Source organism: Aegilops tauschii, chromosome 2 (genome assembly GCF_002575655.3).
Source record: "Aegilops tauschii subsp. strangulata cultivar AL8/78 chromosome 2, Aet v6.0, whole genome shotgun sequence".
In the NCBI taxonomy this organism is placed as follows: domain Eukaryota; kingdom Viridiplantae; phylum Streptophyta; class Magnoliopsida; order Poales; family Poaceae; genus Aegilops; species Aegilops tauschii.
The window spans coordinates 29,846,430-29,867,397 of NC_053036.3; the positions used below are offsets into that span (position 1 = coordinate 29,846,430).

At 45.4% G+C, this 20,968-nt stretch overlaps 1 long non-coding RNA gene across 14 annotated transcripts; it reads right to left on the reverse strand.

Moving 5' to 3' along the window:
- Positions 1-269: 269 nt before the first annotated feature.
- On the reverse strand, positions 270-10,627 carry LOC109767622 (uncharacterized). Of its 14 annotated transcripts, none has more exons than XR_012201653.1 (10): positions 10,207-10,627; positions 9,958-10,033; positions 9,309-9,372; positions 9,099-9,161; positions 8,138-8,205; positions 7,979-8,039; positions 2,037-7,874; positions 1,460-1,796; positions 925-1,063; positions 270-591 (listed from the first exon to the last, which is right to left on the reverse strand). It is a non-coding gene; the product is annotated as an uncharacterized lncRNA (long non-coding RNA). The 14 variants fall into 14 exon arrangements; XR_005770305.3 differs by having other exon boundaries at positions 10,185-10,627; XR_005770309.3 differs by lacking the exon at positions 9,099-9,161 and having other exon boundaries at positions 10,185-10,627.
- Positions 10,628-20,968: the final 10,341 nt, after the last annotated feature.

Consider the following 20,968-nt stretch of genomic DNA (forward strand, 5'->3'; position numbering starts at 1 on the left):
AACTGGAAGACTGGCGTTTGGTACAGCGAGAAATAACCTGAGCAGGCTACTGTTGAGGTTGGTTATTCAGAAATAAAATGAAAGAATTCTTGTGGAAATATTCAGAAGGTAGAATAAAAATGATATGTAGTTCTAGGTAACAATCAAATATATGAATCACAAACAACACTCAAGCATGCTACTATATGTTCTTCTGTGTGAAAGCTTAATTGATTGCACAGAATTAGCTCACACGGAAAGCAAGATAGCAACAACAGAGTACAACTGTATCGCGTGCAACAACCCAAAGGAGTTGGCAAATAAATGCTCAAAGGGTACAAAACATTTCTGGGTTTGATCCCACATCTCATTCTCCTACAAAAGTAGCTCACAAAAAAAAAAGATGGCAGCAAAGGAAATACCGTTGATCTTGTACAACAACAGTAACAGAAATGAGAACTTACAAGGAAACAAACAATTTATTAGTAAAATATAATCTGACATCTCATTCCCCTGAGACATTTGAACAAACATGTGATGGATAACCTTACTCTCCAGATGGCAACCTCCTAGGAACCTCAATCTCTGACGGGAAGCAAAGCTACCTCAACCCTGCGAGTATTTAATATTGCCAACATATGTAAGATTGCTTGGCAAGGACTAACTAATGTTCTGCAAAAATAATATAATCTTCTTAAAAAGGCACTGTACACAGCATAGATTGAAGGAACTCATGACAGCAAATTTTAACTACACATGAGTACTAGTTTAGTCAAACACCAACCATTTTCCCAGGAATATTGAAAAAACAAAGGCAAGAACCACCAGCTTTGGAAATGAAATTGTTGAAACTAAATTTAAAAAGAAAAGATAAAGGCATATAGCTATCCGCAAGCAGAATATGAATAAACAGTACAGTCAAGAAAAGGGAAATAAATCACTGGCCTTAGAATGAGAACTTGGTGAACTCTGGTATGAATTTGTAGGACTCTTTGCGTCGTTTTCTTTAGCACAATCTGAGCACAGGAAATTATCTAACTTTTTGGCCTACTCAATGATCATTCCCATACAGGTTGGATGGAACCTGCACACGTTCAAAGGTACAAACTAAATAAACATGTGAATAAAGAAGGTCAACAGTAGCAGAAATACTGAGAAGATGAAAAGAGGGAACGACTCGCTAATTTTACCAACAGTTACCACCATCTTATTAACTTAGTAATCTTCAGAAATGTAAAACATTCTTTTGTGAAAGAACAATAAGCATGCAATGAAGGGAAACATATTACCAATTGAAAGATTTTATCAGCAAGCAAAAGTCTCATTTAAATTTTGAAGCAAGCAGACAAACTCTGAATATATATTAAAGTTTAAAGCAGCCTTTGTTGGGTTGTTAGTGCTTGGAACCTCATTATTAGATCTCTGAAAGAACTTGAAAATAATGTATCCAATAAGCAAAAATATCATATTTGCACTTTACCAGCAGTCATTTTCGATATAGAAAATTAAGCGCCTCTAGAAGATTTTGTAAAAAATATCTATCCACTGGCCAGTGCACTTTGGGATTACAGGGAGCCCATTAGTATCTTATGATCTTACTACCTACAACAAAATACACCAATCCGTAAGAAATTGCAACCAGCATGAAACTGAACCTCAAATATGATACAACAAAATGTAGCAGAGGTGGCTGCAAACACATAACTAGTGGTGTTCTCTTTGACATGGCCTTGCCTCAATGTAGATCTGACCGTGGAAACCTCTTGTGCCTCGCCGGCGATGGTTGTCTGCAGCTTCTACACCACTGAATCTCAGGTCTGCAGCGGGGTAATTTATTAGACCAAATCTCATAGAAGAAAACAAATAATTCATTTATAGATCCCGCTGACTAGATCTCATTGATCAATATGAAAAATATAGGGAAGTAAATTAGGAACACATTATAACAATCTATATACTATAACATGAAGAATCATAGATAGGGGGAGCAAGAAGGCTGCATTTCTTCCAAAAGTAGTAGTACAAAACAAAAGAAACGTTATGAAGGTGAGTTTTACCTTTAATTGATTCGAACCATGCTACAGGAACGAAGGTCAGATGAACTTCTATTGCCGCCCGCCACCTCCGAGACGCTCGCCGCTTCTTCCGCTCCCAATTCCAGAAACTGCAAGGAGAGAGAGAGAGAGAGAGGGAGAGAGAGAGAGAGAGAGAGAGGGCAACAAGGCAAAGAGGAGTGGAGTCGGCCGTGGGGCTCATGGCCAGGCGAGGGTTGCTTCATCCCGATTTTTTTTCTAGCTACAGTGGTCGCGGGCCAACTTCAATAAATAATTTCACGGGAGCAACGAGGCTACCTAGTGACCCTATCATATTGTAAGAGTTAAATTTCTTTCCTTACTTTTCCCAATAACACCTCACCCATGTATTGTCCTCCACCACCCATCCCACCATGTCTTCCCATACTAATGTTGTAGACCCTAGGCCGTCGTCACCTGCAGTTTCAGGAGGTCGCGCCTCGTCGCCATGTACAGAAGGTCAGCACCTCACCGCCATCTCCGGGAGGCCAGCGCCCCGCAGCTCCAGGAGGGGCAATATTTGAGACGTCCGCTGTTGCAGGTCACGGTCTCCGCTCCTTTTGCTACACACAGGACCTCAACGCCGGACTTCACCGCGGAACCTTAGCCCCGGCAACCCGTTCCATCGACTGGCTTCTCTAGGGCACCGTGCGTGCCCTATACACTGCTCTTCCATGCTCTGCTGCCCTCTAAGACTGTTCTATAAAAGAAAAGAGTAGAACAAAGAAACAGGTACAATGACTTCATTGGACATAGTATCTTCCTTGTTGCCCGGTGATTTCTTAGGGTGTTACCTACACTGACCCCACCTCATACATGTGTCGTTTGCTGGTGCAGTGTTCCTCCACCTATGAGGTTGCTCCCCCAATTGTTTTTACAGGCAGTGGTGGTGGCTCCATAGTGACACCTCTCGCGACCTTTATAGATGGTGATGGTCGCTCTACACAGCCAGTGTTGGTGCACATCACTCCCACGCGGTTGGTGTTTGTGTGCCTATGACGTTGTCTCCTCCATCGACTTCTACCACTGGTATTTGTCGTGCTACACCGCCTCCTCTTAGGGCTCACATAGGTGGAGGTGGCGGCCACTCCTCTTTTGGTGATTCTACGTCGACCACTTCAGCGGTATCCTTCACCGCGCAGGAGCTTGGACAACTTCGACACCTACTTATTGCTTCTGGTTATTCATCGCCCGGTGCTTTTGTACAGTCGGGTATATTTCCATGGATCCTTTGATTGGAGCGTATTTTCATATAACCCGTCCCCCCCCCCCTCGAACGCACCAAACTAACTGCTAGTCAGTTGAGTGTCTTCACAATGACGAGCACAACGGCTATCAATGTTGGGATTCTGTCGGTCGTCGAATACGCATTTCTCGGGATGTGACTTTTGACGAGTCTCGTCCTTTTCTATCCACGCCCATCCTCCCATTGAGGATATTCCTTTCCTCACTTTTCCCGATACAACTATCACTCATGTGTTGCCCTCGTCCACCCATCCCATCATGTCTTCCCATACTACTCTTGTAGACACCATGCCATCGTCACATGTGGCTTCCCCACCTCATTTGTTACCTTAGGAAACCTCACCACGCTTGTCCCCTGTGGCTTCTTTGGTGATTCCCCCTCGTCCTCTTATATTTACCACATTGGTCGTCCACTTGTTGTGGATTCTTCTGATGCGCCATCTCCCTTGACTAACATCCTCCTTCTATTGGCCACGCACCGCCTCCAGCTCAACCTACTATGGCTTTTGCACTCACCCGCTTCCCCCTATTGTATACTATGGTTATTCTGGCGCCATTCTTCTCAAGATGAATGCTCATGATGGTGTTGTTCACCTCGAACTGCAACATGCGATGGCATAAGAGATTGCTGCTCGTGAGTGCATCCACACATGGGATCTCATTTCCCTTCCTCCACGTGCTTGTCTATCACTTGTAAGTGGGTCTATAATGTTAAGACTGGTGGTTCTCCTAAGCGTTACAAAGCTCGTCGTGTGGCCCGTGGTCAACAAAAATATGGCCATGACTACGATGGCAGAGTGCCATGCCATGCCATGGCCGTGACTACGATGGCACTTCACTCCACAACAACCATGTCATGCCATCACAAGTAGCAGATCCATGTGTAGACATCGGATCTACCCACAATCGTCCACTGTCATGGCCAACACACGGGCATATGCCCTCTTCCTATCTTCCTCATTTCCTTATCGCCATCCCTTCTTCGCTCGGCTCTAGGTCCAAGGACTGACGGCAATGACAGTCCGCTCTCGGCAGCGTTTTCACCCTTCCCCCACACCTCCCGCGTACTCTCCACTGCCTGCCAGTCCGACAAGGCATCCTTCACATGTCTGCAAGTTGCTTTGTGTGCTGCCTTGTTCCTACATCCTGTGCTCCCATGCAGGTTGCCCAAATAGCCACAAGCTCAGGCACCACCACTGGCGGAGCAAGAGCACGAGCAGTCGGCACCGTCTCCGTCTTACGCGAGGACGCATAGCGCCCAGGAGCACGACGCTACCTGTTGCCAAGGCCAGGGACGACCAACAAGGGAACGTGGAATGCGGAACCAAGTCCGTGACACACAACCCACAAACACGGGAAGAACGCTAAGTCGGATCGGCAAGAAATGGAGAGTGCATGAGAGTTATGGGGATGCAATGAAAACGCTGTCAAGAGCGGCACGCCCTTGCCATCCTGTCTTTTCTTCACATGAACTTGCAAATAGGGAGGTATGAGGAAGCAATGAAAATGATGTCAGGAGCAGCACGCCCTCGTCATCCTCTTTCTTTCTTCACTTGAACTTGCAAATAGGAACCCTGAGCTGAGCTGCTCATCCCAGTTTTCCCTCATGGTATTCTATACAACTTGTCACTTTCTTTCCCCTGGCGCCAAGGGCAGGTCCTTGACTGACGCGGGGTTGCCTGCAATCATAAGCTTCGTACCAAAGTCATGACCAAGGAAGGGTCAAAATCATCTTTCTCCTTACACATCGGGTCTGTTCAAGCTCGATTTTCTTTCCACGACCACCTTGGCACCAACTAGCCCAGCCACCTCAGGCCAAAATGTCCAAAAATTATCATATAAGTGTGCTACCATGAGGTTGAGCACTGAACTCATTTCTAGGCTGGAAGCACATCTTTCCATGGATCCTTGATATTGGAGAGTCTTTTCATATGACTCATGCTTCTTCCGGTTTGTCCTCCATGTTCATGGAAGCTGGACTCTCATGTTCATGTTCTTACTACTGATGGTACTTTCCCTCCCATTTGATAGTCTAGGCACTATTAGCACTTTGTTGTCATGTTCCTTGACTTACCATGTAGCTCATTTCAAGTGTAAGATTGTTCACTCAGGAGTAGTCATCCTCATCTTTGGCTCTTGTTTAGATTAGGATCGTCACACGTGTGCTCTACTTTGTGTTGGCCCTCGGTGCAATGACTCCCAGGTCCTCCGGGAGCTTGAATGGCTTCACCTGCCTTGCTGCCACCACTGCTACTCTCTTCACCTATGTTTCCTCGGCTGCCGGCTCTATGTGGCATCATTGTGGGTCACTTGTATGGCTCTCATCCCTCGTCCTTAGTTCGACGTGGTTTTCTTGGATCTGTCTCAGGTGTTGTGTCTTTAAACTATCAGGTTTGTCAGCTTGGTAAACAGGTTCGGTTACTTTATACTCATAGTGAGGCGGTGTCTCAACATCCTTTCAATCTTGTTCACTCTGATGTTTGGGGTCCAGCTTCCTTCGCCTCGAAAGGAGGCCATCACTACTATATTATGTTTATAGATGATTACTCCCAACACACATGGATATATTTCATATCTTCTTGTAGTGAGATCTTATCGGTGAGAAGTTTATCGCCATGGTTCATACCCAGTTTTCCACTCCCATCAATGTCTTCCGTGCAGATTCTACTCGTGAGTATATCTCTCATTTGTTGTGGGATTCCTCGCTGAGCAGGGCGCACTTGGTCAGTTCTCTTCTAGTGCTCATGCTCAAAATGGTGTTGATGAGCGCAAGCATCGTCACTTTCTTGAGGCAGCTCGTGCATCGATGATCATCGCCTCTCTTCCACCTCACTTTTGGGTTGAGATTGTTCCTACTTCCACCCATCTCATCAATATTCACCCTTCCTCTGCTCCGCAGGGTGACATTTCTCTCGAGCGTCTTTTTAGTCGTTCTTGTGACTACTCAACGCTTCATTTGTTTGGTTGCGGTTGCTACCTTTTCTTCGTCTGTTTACTTGGCTACCGACTCTTTGTGGCATCATCGTCGGTCAATTGTATGGCTCTCGTCCCTCACCTCTCAACGTGATTTTCTTGTATCTATCTCGGGTGTTGTCTTTAAACTGTCAAGTTTGTCGGCTTGGTAAACACGATTACTTCATCCTCATAGTGAGACGGTCTCTCAACGTCCTTTTGATCTTGTTCTCTCAAGCGTCTTTTTGGTCATTCTCATGGCTACTCAACACTTCTTTTGTTTGGTTGCAGTTGCTACCTTTTCTTTTTGCCCCCCCCCCTCCCGTGAACACACCAAACTGGTTGCTCAGTCTATTGAATGTCACCTGTTAGGATCCTGTTGCTCATGGGATGCTCATTTCTCGGGATGTGGCTTTTGATGAGTCTCATCCTTTCAATCCACGTCCATCCTCCCATTGACGATATTTCTTTCCTCACTTTTGCAGATACACCTATCACCCACGCATTGTCCTCATCCACCCATCCCACCGTGTCTTCCCGTACTAATATTCTAGACTCCGTACCATTGTCACATGTGGCTTCCTCACCTCGTTCATTACCTGAGGCTACCTCAAACCTCGCTCGTCCCGTGAGGCTTCTCCGGTGATTACCCGTCATCCTCTTCTTACCACATTGGTCGTCCACGTGTTCTGGATTCTTCTAATTCGCCATCTCCCTCAACTACCAAACCTCCTTCTATTGGTAACGCACTGCCTCCAACTCAACCTACTATGGCTTCCATGCTCGCCCGCTTTCCTCTATTGAACGCTATGGTTATTCTGGCACCACTCTTCTTGAGACAACTTCTTACTTTGACGCTGTCAAAAATGCCTTTCTTAATTGAATGAAGTGACATAAAATGAGTGTCCACAGCACCCGCACCGGCCCTCCATGTTGTATGAATAATTTGTATATTTGGAATTTCATCATCATGGAAACAAGGCCACACGACAACTAAACTAGCAGGAGTAGGAAGGCATCCTTGGATATAAAAAAAAATACCAACATGAGTTGAGGATGCAAGTGCATATCATGGATGGTACACAGACCACATATATGCAGTCAGAATATCATGGAGGCAGGCAGGGAATAAATAAAGTGTGATACTACATCCTAAAACGAACAAGACTGCTCCATGTGTGTAGTGGGAAACTACATACATATATATATATGCATATATATTCGGGTGTGCTGCCTAGTTGTTGAGTGCGAAGAAGAAGTGTTTCAGACTTTGAGTGGGATGGGAATCAACATGAACATGAGCTATATATATTCTATCAATTCCTGCTCAAAGACATATATATTCAGCAAGTTTATATCAGGCAGGCTAGTGGCAGCAAGGCAGAGAAACAAACAAACAAACAGTAGCACCGAATTATGCAAGGGCGTACTGCAGCAGCCTAACCAAACATAGCCATGGCACGATGGCCACGCCGAGCTCAGAGCAACCACTGGGGGCGAGGAGAGGAACTCACCGTAGCTGTTTCTGTAGCCGCTGCCACCATCTCACGGAAGCAATGCCGAGGTGCCTGGCGCGATGAACCCCTTGTCGTCTGCATCGGTGATGGTGTTATACCGAATCGAATCCTGCTGCACAAGAAGGGCAAGAGAAATAACAAATAATCTTGAGGTCAAATCGAAAAACAAAACAAGAAGTGATGAACTTGAGCTTGAACAAAACATGGGATGACCTAGTTCAGGTAAGGTACACGCACACGCACACACACAGGGCTAGAGATGAACACAGACCACCTACATCGGAAGAGAATTGCTAATAATCTGAGATGCAGTGTATTCAATTATTCATTTATAGAAGCAAGCTCAAACTGGGCTTGTAGTCAGTGGCGCACCTGCATGTAGAAGATACTATGGGCATGGTGGCCAGAGTTGTGGATGTGGAACTAGTTGTCGCTATGGCCTGGCGCAAGTGGCCGAGGAGTCGTTACAACAATATTGAAAAAAAACAGTATGGGGCACGCTATTAACAACTAAAGTCAGAAGAAAGTTTGTTTTTTGAATCTAATGATATGTTCATTTTTCTTGTAGGGTATGGAATTTGCGACTACTTTTGACTAAACATTTCATAACTTGACGGGCAAAGCATTAATGACCCATCGGAGAACAGGAAAATATAGCTCCATATATTCATTATTCACCTTCAAGATCAGCAAAGTTTTGAGATGTTTTCTCGAAATAATCTCAACAAAATCAAACCCGCGAACACCAATAGATCTAAATCATCTCTATTCTCAAGCAATGCTGCAAAGGTCTCTAATTTTTCTCTCCCAAGTAACCACCGAATAGATAGAAACCCACAAGACATAGAGTTCCCAATTCACCTCTCAAACACATTACTATTATTACTAGGAAATTCCCCCTGTGTTGCAATGGGGGCATAAATATTCTAGCAGTGCAACATTGACTCTGTCAAACATATATCTTTGGGAGGATCAACATGCACATCAGATGACTTATTTTAAAGAAACGAACCAGCCTTTTTGTAATTTTAGTACAAACAAGGTAAATTTCAGTACAACAATAACAGGGTACATTCAAGTCCAAGAAGTCCAAGTATCTTGACAAAATTTCAGTAGTAGTCAAATTTCAGTGCAAGGGGATGTTTCAATAGCTCCAGAAAAGTTCAGTACAGGTGAAAAATTCAATATCCTCAGAGAAGTGCTTGCATGAATATGAACCAAAAATAGTCCTCGATCAGGAAAGGTAACAAAAGGTACATCATGTTATAATCCACATTAAAGGTTATATGTCATGAACTCATGATTCCACGGTCATACAAGAAAGTAAACAAACCATTTCTTTGTCACCATTGGTAAAACTGGTCAGAAAGTATTCCTAGCCAGGAACAAAGTATGCCTAGCAAGCCAGGAGCAAAAACATTTATTATGCAGACAAATGAAATTCAGAGAACGTCAAAGGATCTAGCTTAGAGTACAGCAGCAAAGACTTGTGTCAAATGCCTCCAACACAAGGCGAACATTCTGTATAACTCAAGAAATTTACCTTTCTGGCTTCATCTCTTTGTCCAAATAAAATCTGCAATTCCTTTCTTTCAAAATCTACCAGACTGCAGAAGAGGCAAGATCAATCTTCTTATATGCAATAATCTTGAACTAATAAGTTCTTGCTCAAGACATATAAATCTTGCCAATAAAGCACGCGGCATCAGTATAATTCTCCAGGAGCTGAGAAAAGGAGAAGCATACACATAGAAAATAATTTATCTATTTGTGTGGAGCACTGTGGTATAATTATTAAGGAACTGATAGCAGGCGAAGCATACTTAGAGGAATTAATTTATCTATTCGTGTGGAGCATGCTAAAAGATACAGGTTAGGCAGGTTCTTGTGGATACCATGATATGAACAGGCAGGCAGCAAGTTTTCAATATTCCATGGCAAGGCAATGACTTATGATGTACTCTCTTGGTCTCCTCTCCCTACGGATATATGCTACTGTGACAACAAGCATTGCATAAAACAGCTCTGCCTAATGCCTACACAGTCGGTGTCCAATTCCTTTTCTCATATTCTTCAATTACACGAGACAACAAATCAAAAGATCACTTTAACAGGGTCTAGCTATACATATTTGAAGTAGAACATATACACCAACGAAAATTGATGGTGTGCACAACAGAAGACCAAATTACCTGTAGTAGATCGAACAGCCCACGCCGGATACTGGCTTCTTTCACTGGCCAGAGTAATTTTACTCCTTTCAGTACCCTGTTCAGAACAGAAAGACAAATCTACTTAATTTGGATGTTCCTCCTTTCCAAATCTGCAATTTCTTTCTTTCAAATCTACCAGACTACTTAATTTGTACTGCTTAACTAATTTACAGACAAAGAAACTTCCAGATGTCTCAAGGGCTTACAGATTTATGGGGAAGAATGCACCTGGCGGGGAAACAAAACCCTAGAAAACATGTTGCTTGTGCCGCTTGTCGTGGAAGAGAAGTGAAGCTCAAGATGCGCCCTGTGCCGCTGCCGTGGAAGAGACGGGGGCTCACCGGCTGAGGAACGGAGCACCCTGAGCGAGCGTTCGACGAGTAAAGGGGCCTACGCCATTGGTGGCCGTGGAAGAGGAGCGACGAGCTCTGTCGCAGCCGCGCGCCAAAGATCGCCGATGCGCCCCTTGTCACTGGAACCCGGAATTCCCCGCCGGCAGACTGAGGTAGAGTAAGAAGCTGAGAGGGGAGGCGGGAGCAGCGGCGTTCATCTCTGCTCGCTCGCCGGCCGCCAGAGGAGTTGCTAGGGCGAGGGGGGAGCGGCGCCGCGGCGGGGAGAGAAGGGTGGATTCGATTTGGGTCGGTTTCGCTGGGCGTTTCGGCCTGGCATCGGCTGACTCATGGACCGTCAGTGACTCTTGGGCCGTCCTGTCTCAGTCGGCTGAATCCGAGAACAACTGAAAAGCGAGTGTCTCTCCATTTTTCTAAAAAAAACGAGTGTTTCTCAAAATAAAAAACTGATCAATGAGTACTCCTTAGGAAATAAGAATCCCCGCAAGGATCACCTTTGATGGGGTGCGAGGGCGCCACTAAGCCACCGTCACGTGTCGCGTGCTGACGCTCCCGCCGGATTTTGTTTTTTTATTTTTCTTACGTGTTTTCAGCATTTAGATGATTTTTTCCCTTTCTTAGGTTTTAGAAAAACGAATGCACGAAAAAACGTGTTTTTTTCAAATGAAAAAGATTTAAAAAATGATTTTGCTTTTTTTCTTCAGCGAGAAATACAGCTTTTCTTCTCGTGGAGACACGGATTTCCTACTCGGAAATAGAAAAAGAAAATTCATTTTTTTCCTTTCCTGAGAGTCACATATTTGTTTCTCATGGACGCATGAATTTTCTTTTAGTTGTGCCTCTCGAAAAGAAAAGAAAACGCGTTTTCTTTTCTTTCTTCCACAAGAAGAACAGATTTGCTTCTGCGAGAGGCACAGCTGTGCCTCTCGAAAAGAAAAAAATGTGCTCCCAGTTCGGTTTTCTTCATCTGGTTTTTTGTGTAGAATAATTCATCAAAACCTATCAACATGGGATCTAGTTTTGAAGATCTCGATGCGAGTAACCCAATGTGAAAATGGTTCAAGATTTGAACGCACCGTTTAAGAGATAAACCGTTTTGAATAAACGAATCTACAAAAAAGCAAAATTCACAGGTTGTGACAAGTGGCGCAACCTGGAAGGTGGGAGTGAACTTTGCAAATAAGACCCCTTAATTAGTGGTTTGGGTTGAATCCTTAACAAATAGCAAAAAACCCCGCTTGACCCTGGTGCCCCTTCTGGGCTGGCCCATTCAAGGGGTGGCATGCCTCCTAATTTTTCGATTTCCTTTTCTATTTTTTGTTTTTATACTATAAAATAATTTGGGATTAAAAATCCAAATTTCAAAATATGCATTTTGAAAAATGTTCAAGAAATCAAAATATTTTTCATGGATTCAATATAATGTTCATGATTTTAGAAAAAAATATTCACTTATTCAAAAAATGTTAATAATTTTTAGAAAATGTTCAAAAAATTAAAAAATGATTGTGAATTACAAAAAGTTCATTGATTGAAAAATTGTTCATTAATTACAAAAAAGGCTCATGCATTTCAAAAAGAATGTTCGTCAAACAAAAAAGGTTCATGAATTTCAAAATTGTTGCCGACTTTCAAAAAATATTCTACAATTCAACAAATGTTCACTGATTTAAAAAAATGTTCATGAATATTCACGATTAAACAAGTATTCATGAATTTAAAACATGGTCACAATTTCATAAAACAATGTTCACAAAAACGAAAAAGTTCACAATTTCAATAAAATGTTCACGATTTCCAGAAAAAGGTTCATGAATTTGAACATGTTCGCAAAATAAAAAAATGACAAATGAAAATATAAGGAAAAAACTATCATGAAAAAAGAGAAATAACGAAAATGAAAAAAAATAGAAAACCCCCGAAAGGACAAAACCGGAAAGGACTAGTTGGGCCGGCCCAAAATGTGTGCGTGCGGGAGTAGGAGGGTATGCATGAGGTTACTACTCACTAGATAGGATCGTTCGTCTGAACTTACGTGGACGAGGACCCTCTTGTTTTACGGTTTACTACGTACTCTGCCAGTGATTCCTATCTCCGGTGAGGGTTTATCACCATTGTTTTCCTCGCACTAATTGATCCAGGGAGCAGCTACCGCCTCCTCTCATGGAAGTGGCTTCAAGTTCTTCAGGGGTAGAGGAGCCTTGGACGAGCTTGATGGGGAACATTGCATTGGAAAACAAAAAAAATCGTACGAAACACCCAAGATCTATTCTATGGAGATGCTAGCAACGAGAGGGGGGAGTGTCTATATACCCTTAGTCCGAAAGCGTTAACGCTCTAAAGATCGTGATTGGCGTAGTCGTACTCCCTTCACGATCCAATCCGATCCATGCGAACGGACGACACCTCCGAGATGTGCACACGTACAGCTCGACGATGTATCTGCCTTCTTCATCCAGCAAGGGAGGGTGGAGAGATAGATGAGATCTAGGCCAGCACGACTGCGTGGTGGTGCTGGTGGTGGCAAGGGAACACCGGCAGAGCTTCGCCAAGCGCTACACACAGGAGGAGTAACGGGAGGGAGAGGCCCAAGGGGTGGAAGGCTGCTTCCCACTGTGCCTCCCCACCTTTATATAGGTGTGGGGGGATGGTGGCTTGCCCTCCAATCCCTAGGGTGTGGGGAGGAATTTGGCAATGAAGTATACAGGAGTGTGGTGACGGAGTTTGGCAACAGAAGGATAAGCATTGGGGCACCTGGATGATTGCGCAGAGGCGCACAATGCAGTATGCACCATCAGCTGGGGAGAGAGTGCCTAATGGCAGTCGTGGACGAGAATAGCTCAATCGGGAAGGGGTAAACATCAATACAGGAAGCGCTCCTCTCAATATGCTGACTGAGGGAGTCCTGGGTTAAGGGATTCTCGGGCGTCTGGCCTATGTGACATGGGTCGGACTGACGGGCCATGAAGATACAAGATGCAAGACTTCCTCCCGTGTCCGGATGAGACTCTCCTTTGCATGGAAGGCAAGCTTGGCGTTCGGATATGAAGATTCCTTCCTCTGTAAACCGACTTTGTACAACCCTAGGTCCCTCCGGTGTCTATATAAACCGGAGGGTTTAGTCCGTAGAGGGCAATCATAACCATAGATGCTAGACATCTAGGGTTTAGCCATTACGATCTTGTGGTAGATCAACTCTTGTAATCCTCATATTCATCAAGATCAATCAAGCAGGAAGTACGGTATTACCTCCATCAAGAGGGCCCGAACCTGGGTAAACGTCGTGTCTCCCATCTCCTGTTACCATCGACCTTAGACGCACAGTTCGGGACCCCCTACCCGAGATCCGCCGGTTTTGACACCGACATTGGTGCTTTCATTGAGAGTTCCGTTGTGTCGTCATCAGAAGGTTCGATGGCTCCGTCAATCATCTACAACGATGCTGCCCTGAGGAAGGTCTTTCTCCCCGGCCCGATCTTCGTATTCGGCGGCTTCGCACTGCGGGCCAACTCGCTTGGCCATCTAGAGCAGATCGACAGCTACGCCCCAGGTCACCAGATTAGTTTTGGAAATCTGGATTATGTCGCTCACATCCAAGGAGACTTGATCTTCCAAGGGTTCACGACCCCAACCTCCGCTCTGGCCTTAGATCCGGAGCGCATCACCAGGTCCGAAGATGGGGTTCTTGAGCCCGCCGGACTATCTGCGGCCACTAAGCCCGGTACGGGAGAGCCGGAGGAAGTAGTGTCGCTGGCAACCATATATCATGCAGCCGGACTCTTCTCCAGACACTGGCTCCGAACCCTCGGAGTCAGCATCGTGTGAGCTCGGCCGAGGAGTCTCCTTCCCGCCGTACTCCACGGACTCTCTCCTCCCTGGCCAAACCTCGCCTTTAAGCGAGGCTCTGGACTTGATGCGATCCCTCATCATTACAGAGGAGCAATGTCCGAAATACACCCAGCCTGGACTAGGGGCTGAGGTCCAGGAATTTTACGTCCCACCCACCACCCACTTCATAGCCACTGTCGAGGACTTAACTGACATGCTCGATTATGACTCCGAAGACATCGACGGTATGGACGACGATGCCGGAGAAGAGCAGGCCCAAAACCTGCCATTTACCGGACGCTGGACGGCCACCTCTTCGTATGACGTGTACATGGTGGATACACCCAGAGAGGATAACGACAATAACGAGAATAATCTAGTTGAGGATATACCTCCTGAGACACAACCAAAGCGCCGACGTCAGCAGCGCCGCTCTAAATCACGCCATGGAAAAGACAACAGTACCGGCACGAGAGACAACGATACTCCGGACGACGCCGAAGACCAAGAAAACCCCGTCGAGCCAACCTCCGAACAGGACGATCGGGAAGATGGGCAAGTTAGCCCTGATGAACAGGCCGTAAACGAAGACTCGGAGGACAGTAATTATCTTCCACTCTCCGAGGAGGAGGTGAGCCTCGGCAACGAAGACTTTATCGTGCCTGAGGAACCCCTCGAGCAGGAGCGCTTTAAGCGCCGGCTAATAGCCACTACAAGGAGCCTGAAAAAGAAGCAGCATCAGCAGCTTCAGGCTGATCAAGATCTACTCAACGACAGGTGGACTAATGTCCTGGCAGCCGAGGAATACGGCCTCGAGCGCCCAACCAAAAGTTACCCGAAGCGTAAACTGCTACCTCAATTCGACGACGAGGCACTTGAGCCCATACCAACAGCGCGTAACGCGGCTGACCGACCACCACGTGGCCGGGACAAAATGGCAACTCAAGCCGAACACCAGCCCGTACTACCTCGCCGTAAAGGAAGAGACACAACAACTCGGGGATATACATATGACCTGCGGCAGGACCTGGAAAACAGAGCAGGTCAGACCAGATCGATCTATGGGTCACGGGGCGTACCCCAGCGCGCGACGATGGCTACCTAGCCAGACATGACAAGTATAACCACGTCCGGGCCAAAAACCGTAGACGGACTCCATCCGAGCTATGTCACGACTTGGCCCGATATAGAGGCGCCGCACACCCCCTCTGCTTCACTGACGAAGTAATGGAGCACGAATTCCCAGAAGGGTTTAAACCCGTGAACATCGAATCATACGATGGAAGAACTGATCCCGCGGTATGGATTGAGGACTTTCTTCTCCATATTCATATGGCCCGCGGTGATGATCTTCATGCCATCAAATACCTCCCGCTAAAACTCAAGGGGCCAGCTCGGCACTGGTTAAACAGCTTGCCAGAAAACTCCATTGGCAGCTGGGAGGACTTGGAGGACGCCTTCCGCGACAACTTCCAAGGCACATACGTCCGACCTCCGGATGCCGATGACTTAAGTCACATAGTTCAACAGCCCGGAGAGTCAGCCAGGAAATTCTGGACTAGGTTCCTAACTAAAAAGAACCAGATCGTCGACTGTCCGGATGCCGAAGCCCTAGCGGCCTTTAAGCATAGCACCCACGACGAATGGCTCGCCCGACACCTCGGCCAAGAAAAGCCGAAGTCCATGGCAGCCCTCACAGCACTTATGACCCGCTTTTGCGCGGGCGAGGATAGCTGGCTAACCCATAGCAACAATAATGCAAGCAAACCTGGCACCTCTGAAGCCAGAAATAGCTACGGCAAGCCCCGACGCAACAGGCACAAGCGTCGAAGCAACGGTGACAATACCGATGACACGGCGGTCAACGCCGGATTCAGTGGCTCCAAGTACGGCCAGCGGAAGAAGCCATTTAAGAGAAACAATCCGGGCTCATCCAGCTTGGACCGCATACTTGATCGTCCATGTTAGATCCACGGCACCCCCGATAAACCAGCCAATCATACCAACAGAAGCTGTTGGGTCTTTAAACAGGCAGGCAAGTTAAATACTGAGAATAAGGAGAAGGGGTCGCAAAGTGAGGACGACGACGAGGAGCCCCATCCGCGGAACACGAGGGGCAGAAGAAGTTTCCTCCCCCAGGTCAAAACGGTGAACATGATATACGTTACCCGTATCCCCAAGAGGGAGCGCAAACGCGCGCTCAGGGATGTCTATGCGATAGAGCCAGTGTTAGCTCCCTTTGGATCGATAAAACCTTCCGGTTGCATCATATACAACTCTTCTTCTAGAAATCCATTCAGGAATGCAGTTTTTACATCCATTTGCCAAATTTCATAATCATAAAATGCGGCAATTGCTAACATGATTCGGACAAACTTAAGCATCGCTACGGGTGAGAAGGTCTCATCGTAGTCAATCCCTTGAACTTGTCGAAAACCTTTCGCAACAAGTCGAGCTTTATAGACAGTAACATTACCATCAGCGTCAGTCTTCTTCTTGAAGATCCATTTATTTTCAATGGCTTGCCGACCATCGGGCAAGTCAACCAAAGTCCATACTTTGTTCTCATACATGGATCCCATCTCGGATTTCATGGCCTCAAGCCATTTTGCGGAATCTAGGCTCACCATCGCTTCTTCATAGTTCGTAGGTTCGTCATGGTCTATTAACATAACCTCCAGAACAGGATTACCGTACCACTCTGGTGCGGATCTTAATCTGGTTGACCTACGAGGTTCAGTAATAACTTGATCTGAAGTTTCATGATCATTATCATTAACTTCCCCACTAATTGGCGTAGGTGTCACAGAAACTGGTTTCTGTGATGATCTACTTTCCAATAAGGGAGCGGGTACAGTTACCTCATCAAGTTCTACTTTCCTCCCACTCACTTCTTTCGAGAGAAACTCCTTCTCTAGAAAGGATCCATTCTTAGCAACGAATGTCTTGCCTTCGGATCTGTGATAGAAGGTGTACCCAACAGTCTCCTTTGGGTATCCTATGAAGACACATTTCTCCGATTTAGGTTCGAGCTTATCAGGTTGAAGTTTCTTCACATAAGCATCGCAACCCCAAACTTTAAGATACGACAACTTTGGTTTCTTGCCAAACCATAGTTCATAAGGTGTCGTTTCAACGGATTTTGATGGTGCCCTATTTAGAGTGAATGCAGCCGTCTCTAAAGCATAACCCCAAAACGATAGCGGTAAATCAGTAAGAGACATCATAGATCGCACCATATCTAGTAAAGTACGATTACGACGTTCGGACACACCATTACGCTGTGGTGTTTCGGGTGGCGTGAGTTGCGAAACTATTCCGCATTGTTTCAAATGAAGACCAAACTCATAACTCAAATATTCTCCTCCACGATCAGATCGTAGAAATTTTATTTTCTTGTTACGATGATTTTCAACTTCACTCTGAAATTCTTTGAACTTTTCAAATGTTTCAGACTTATGTTTCATTAAGTAGATATACCCATATCTGCTCAAATCATCTGTGAAGGTGAGAAAATAACGATATCCGCCACGAGCCTCAATATTCATCGGACCACATACATCTGTATGTATGATTTCCAATAAATCTATTGCTCTCTCCATAGTTCCGGAGAACGGTGTTTTAGTCATCTTGCCCATGAGGCACGGTTCGCAAGTACCAAGTGATTCATAATCAAGTGATTCCAAAAGTCCATCAGTATGGAGTTTCTTCATGCGCTTTACACCGATATGACCTAAACGGCAGTGCCACAAATAAGTTGCACTGTCATTATCAACTCTGCATCTTTTGGCTTCGACATTATGAATATGTGTGTCACTACTATCGAGATTCATTAAAAATAGACCACTCTTCAAGGGTGCATGACCATAAAAGATATTATTCATATAAATAGAACAACCATTATTCTCTGATTTAAATGAATAACCGTCTCGCATCAAACAAGATCCAGATATAATGTTCATGCTCAACGCTGGCACCAAATAACAATTATTTAGGTCTAAAACTAATCCCGAAGGTAGATGTAGAGGTAGCGTGCCGACGGCGATCACATCGACTTTGGAACCATTTCCCACGTGCATCGTCACCTCGTCCTTAGCCAATCTTCGCTTAATCCGTAGCCCCTGTTTCGAGTTGCAAATATTAGCAACAGAACCAGTATCAAATACCCAGGTGCTACTGCGAGCATTAGTAAGGTACACATCAATAACATGTATATCACATATACCTTTATTAACCTTGCCATCCTTCTTATCCGCCAAATACTTGGGGCAGTTCCGCTTCCAGTGACCAGTCTGCTTGCAGTAGAAGCACTCAGTTTCAGGCTTAGGTCCAGACTTGGGTTTCTTCTCTTGAACAGCAACTTGCTTGCTGTTCTTCTTGAAGTTCCCCTTCTTCTTCCCTTTGCCCCTTTTCTTGAAACTAGTGGTCTTACTGACCATCAACACTTGATGCTCCTTTTTGATTTCTACCTCCGCTGCCTTTAGCATTGCGAAGAGCTCGGGAATTGTCTTATTCATCCCTTGCATATTATAGTTCATCACGAAGCTCTTGTAGCTTGGTGGCAGTGATTGAAGAATTCTGTCAATGACGCTATCATCCGGAAGATTAACTCCCAGTTGAATCAAGTGATTATTATACCCAGACATTTTGAGTATATGCTCACTAACAGAACTATTCTCTTCCATCTTGCAGCTGTAGAACTTATTGGAGACTTCATATCTCTCAATCCGGGCATTTGCTTGAAATATTAACTTCAACTCTTGGAACATCTCATATGCTCCATGACGTTCAAAACGTCGTTGAAGACCCGGTTCTAAGCCGTAAAGCATGGCACACTGAACTATCGAGTAGTCATCAGCTTTGCTCTGCCAGACGTTCATAACTTCTAGTGTTGCTCTTGCAGGAGGCCTGGCACCTAGCGGTGCTTCCAGGACATAATTCTTCTGTGCAGCAATGAGGATAATCCTCAAGTTACGGACCCAGTCCATGTAATTGCTACCATCATCTTTCAACTTTGCTTTCTCAAGGAACGCATTAAAATTCAACGGAACAACAGCACGGGCCATTTATCTACAATTAACATAGACAAGCAAGATACTATCAGGTACTAAGTTCATGATAAATTCAAGTTCAATTAATCATATTACTTAAGAACTCCCACTTAGATAGACATCCCTCTAATCATCTAAGTGATTACGTGATCCAAATCAACTAAACCATGTCCGATCATCACGTGAGATGGAGTAGTTTCAATGGTGAACATCACTATGTTGATCATATCTACTATATGATTCACGCTCGACCTTTCGGTCTCTGTGTTCCGAGGCCATATCTGCATATGCTAGGCTCGTCAAGTTTAACCTGAGTATTCCGCGTGTGCAACTGTTTTGCACCCGTTGTATTTGAACGTAGAGCCTATCACACCCGATCATCACGTGGTGTCTCAGCACGAAGAACTTTCGCAACGGTGCATACTCAGGGAGAACACTTTTATCTTGAAATTTTAGTGAGAGATCATCTTATAATGCTACCGTCAATCAAAGCAAGATAAGATGCATAAAAGATTAACATCCCATGCAATCAATATAAGTGATATGATATGGCCATCATCATCTTGTGCTTGTGATCTCCATCTCCGAAGCACCATCATGATCACCATCGTCATCGGCGCGACACCTTGATCTCCATCGTAGTATCATTGTCGTCTCGCCAGCTTATTGCTTTTACGACTATCGCTACCGCTTAGTGATAAAGTAAAACAATTACATGGCGATTGCATTGCATACAATAAAGCGACAACCATATGGCTCCTGCCAGTTGCCGATAACTCGGTTACAAAACATGATCATCTCATACAATAAAATATAGCATCATGTCTTGACCATATCACATCACAACATGCCCTGCAAAAACAAGTTAGACGTCCTCTACTTTGTTGTTGCAAGTTTTACGTGGCTGCTACGGGCTTAGCAAGAACCGTTCTTACCTACGCATCAAAACCACAACGATAGTTTGTCAAGTTGGTGCTGTTTTAACCTTCGCAAGGACCGGGCGTAGCCACACTCGGTTCAACTAAAGTGAGAGAGACAGACACCCGCCAGTCACCTTTAAGCAATGAGTGCTCGCAACGGTGAAACCAGTCTCGCGTAAGCGTACGCGTAATGTCGGTCCGGGCCGCTTCATCTCACAATACCGCCGAACCAAAGTATGACATGCTGGTAAGCAGTATGACTTATATCGCCCACAACTCACTTGTGTTCTACTCGTGCATAGCATCAACGCATAAAACCAGGCTCGGATGCCACTGTTGGGGAACGTAGTAATTTCAAAAAAATTCCTACTCACACGCAAGATCATGGTGATGTATAGCAACGAGAGGGGAGAGTGTTGTCCACGTACCCTCGTAGACCGAAAGCGGAAGCGTTAACACAACGCGGTTGATGTAGTCGTACGTCTTCACGATCCGACCGATCAAGTACCGAACGCACGGCACCTCCGAGTTCAGCACACGTTCAGCTCGATGACGTCCCTCGAACTCCGATCCAGCCGAGTGTTGAGGGAGAGTTTCGTCAGCACGACGGCGTGGTGACGATGATGATGTTCTACCGACGCAGGGCTTCGCCTAAGCTCCGCTATGATATTATCGAGGTGTAATATGGTGGAGGGGGGCACCGCACACGGCTAAAATATCGTATATCAATTGTGTGTCTAGAGGTGCCCCCCTGCCCCCGTATATAAAGGAGCAAGGGGGAGGCCGCCGGCCTAGGAGGTGTGGCGCGCCAGGAGTAGGACTCCCCCCCTTTCCTTGTTGG